Source organism: Lontra canadensis, unplaced genomic scaffold, assembly GCF_010015895.1.
Source record: "Lontra canadensis isolate GAN:19392208 unplaced genomic scaffold, GSC_riverotter_1.0 scaffold1, whole genome shotgun sequence".
In the NCBI taxonomy this organism is placed as follows: Eukaryota; Metazoa; Chordata; class Mammalia; order Carnivora; family Mustelidae; genus Lontra; species Lontra canadensis.
The window spans coordinates 54552384-54555874 of NW_022630995.1; the positions used below are offsets into that span (position 1 = coordinate 54552384).

Sequence of the window (3491 nt, forward strand, 5' to 3'; positions counted from 1 at the left end):
GTGTATTTTGTACGCTGTGCTATTAAGGGGGGAAATCCTAAACTCTATTAAGAAATTTGCAGCCTTTGAAGCTGGTACTACTTGGCCTTCAAGGTTTATGCTAATATCAGCTAACATGTGAGGCGTTAAGTGTTTTTTATTATTTTTTAGAAGAATTTTGAACATTTCTTACCTCACTAGGAACATCAAAATAAATTCCAGATGGATTAAAGAGTTAAATATTTAAAAACCTTAACTGTTAGAAAACCTGGAAGAAAATAGACGTGAATATTTATCAAACCTCCTGAGGGGGAAAGTTTCCTAAGCTTAGAATTGATGGAAAAAAATCACCAAGGATGTGATTGATAGTTCTGAATACATAAAAATTTAAAACTTTTATACATCAAAAAAAAATCACCAAGATTAAAGAGCAATCAACAAAACTAGAGACGATGTTGTAGGAGGTTTGACAAAGGATAACTCCTTTTAATAAATATAAAACTCCTATAGATTTAATAACACAAATACCAGGTCCCCACTAAATACACGGAAAAAAGGATATAAATAGGCAAAATGCAAATATGAAGTATATTGGTAAATGACTGCAAACATTATTTTTAAACTTTTCATGACTAACCAAATAAATGCAAATGAAAGCAATAGCGAAGGCTTATTTTCCCCTTACAAATATTCCCCATTAAATTATCTGGTATTTAAAATGAAATAAAAATATCTAAGGTTGAAGAGGGTATAGTAAAATAAGCACTTTCATTCACCAATGAAAGGAAAGTGAACAGATAACATTCATGTTTTAAAAAATCCCTTAAAATAAAAATTTGTATTGTAAATTACCGGGAGGGCTGACTTTGTATGATGAGACTTTAGACTGGTTTTAAAGAATGTCTTTTTCTTTCTTTTTTTTTTTTCTGTTTTTTCTATATTTTCTGTAGTAGTAATATATTGCTTTTAATCTCAAGGAAATCATAATTCTCCTCAACTTTAGTTCTGTGATAACATGGAGCCCTCAACCTGTTTTTTTTTCTTCCTAATGCCAATTCTAATGCAGTTATACCACTTTCTCTTGCTGCTGCTGCTGCTGCTTCTTCTTCTTCTTCTTCTTCTTCTTCTTTTTCTTCTTCTTCTTCTTCTTCTTTTTTAAGAAGGCTCCATTCCCATCGTGGGACTTGAACTCACAACCCTGAGCTAAGTGTTGGGTACTCTACTGAGTATTAATGAGCTGGCCAGGTGCCCCCATTTTCTCTTTCTTAGAATCAAAGCTCTATACCCTTCTATGCATAGAAATACAATCCTCCTTTTCTGCCATCAGTATGGCAGTATTTTCTGACATTGAAGATTTAACTCTTTTTTTTTTTTTTTTTTTTTTGGTCTATGGTTTTGGCCAATACTCTCTCCTTCAAATTTGAGTGTTTTCCCTGAAGATCTACTTTTAACCTCAGCTTCTTTTCAATTAACCTTTGTGTCTTTACTGCTAATGTTTATTCTCTCTGAGCCTTCATTTCTTCATCTATTAATTGGGCACAATAACAGTATCTAATATGGTTTTATTGTGAGCATTTACTTAAATGAGAAAATAAGAGAAGTTCTTTGCAAGCCTTGGTGCTCCAGGCCAGTATCGTTGTCTGGTGATTACCGCTTACCCCATCTATATTTGAATCTCAGAACTGTGGCCGCAAATGTAAGTGAATATTTTCTATCCTGACTCCTGAGGAATGGTCTCATTTGCATACCCAGCTCCCTGAGCAGGAGAACAACTAGGCCTTTGTTCTTACTTGGGAGGGCATGGAGAGGGGAATGTGTCCCCTCTGCAGCTCTGGGGAGAGTGTTGTAGTGTGTCCTGGATCTGCTGCAGCTGGTGTGGGTGGAGAGGTAGATGGGGTAGGACAAGAGCACATGCAGGGAGAATGAGGAGTCCTGTGCTCTGTGACGGAAGTTAGAGAGCTCTGCCTTTGCCTCTCAGTCTCCTTATTTGTCCTGCAACAGAATGACTTCAATGCATCTTTCCATGGCATGATAGAATGAAGGATTGCTCTTTACTGAATGACTACCTCAAATCACCAGGCATTTCCTAGTGCCAGGAGGTCTGCCAGGTGCTCAGTCAGAGATCAGTAAGACAGTTGTACCCTTTAACAGTCTACAGACCAGAGGAGGAACATTGGACCTGTAAACTGACGGTCATGATCAAAGTGATCCTTGCTATAACTTGCATATGGTTAAGTTTACACAAGAGCTATTTGCTAAGTCTGTCTGGACCACAGGAGAGGACAGGGACTACAGTAGGTTGGGGATGGCTTTACAGAAGAAGGAACCTTTGGAATGGGCTTTGCAAAGTGCAGGGTAGTGCTCGCTTCGGCAGCACATATGCTAAAATTGGAACGATACAGAGAAGATTAGCATGGCCCCTGCGCAAGGATAACATGCAAGGTGCAGGGTATTTTTCTAGATGCAGAGGTGAGTTAGAGGTCCTCTGTACCATGGGGAAGGTTCATGTAAAGCCATAGTGAGGTGCAAAACTGTAGCACAGGGTGATGAGGGGGACTCAAAATGTCTGGAATACAGCATGGTGGAGATAGATGGGTGTGAGGTTGTAGGCGGTGAGGGTGGCAAGGGCTTAGTCACTGGGGACTATGTTTATCTTGATAAGAAAACACAAGTTCACATCGGTGATCCAGAAATCTCCGGGCCAGATGTGCTTTTAGAGTTAGAGTTTTTCAGATTTTAGGACATAATACAGTAATTGTATTGTGTGTGTCATATATCTCCCAGCAGGGCCTGAGGCAGCACCCTGTGACAATCTCATTAGTATTTCTGACACTGAAAAGTCACACCCAAGAAAGAACATAAAGAGCCTTAGGTTAGTTTAGATCAACTTTCACACCTATGAAGGAACTTTGGAGTTTGAAATCGAGGGTTAAAAAATGGGTGTAAGAAATGTAGTAGGTTGTTTTGCTTTGTTTTAATGTTGAGGTCTATAGGTGGTCATTGAAAGATTCTGTGCAGGGAAGTGAAATAATCTTATCGGATAGTAGAAAAATGTATGTTCAGCCTTGTAGAGGGTGAATTAGGGGAGGGAGCCAAGGGGTTCTTCAATTTTCCTTGATCTCTCTTCCAAACAGTATTGGTCCCTTTGAACCTTTTCTCCACACTTACCATTTCTTGGTGTTCTCCTTCCAGATTGGTACCTTGCTCTTTGTAGGTCTTGCTCACATGTTGGTCTTCCTTCCCAAGGGGTGACTTTCCACTCACCTCAAGTCCTATTTGCCCTGGAGACTCCCCCTGCATGCATTGAGAAGCCCTTGTTCTTTCTTCCTCAGTGTCCACACTACTGTTCCTACTACTGGCCATCTTCCTTTGGCATTTAAGCTTCAACACTCCCTAAAAGACAAAAGAAGTCATCTGGAGGTGAGGAAATTGTGGCCCACAGAGATGGATGTGACAGAACAAGTTGGCATCCAAGATGGTTCTAGAACCTGTCTGCTATGGACTGAGTTCTT

General features: G+C 39.5%; 1 pseudogene; it reads left to right on the forward strand.

Annotated features, from left to right (window-relative positions):
- Window positions 1-2337: 2337 nt before the first annotated feature.
- Window positions 2338-2436, forward strand: LOC116871625 (annotated as a pseudogene).
- The last annotated feature ends 1055 nt before the right edge of the window (window positions 2437-3491 follow it).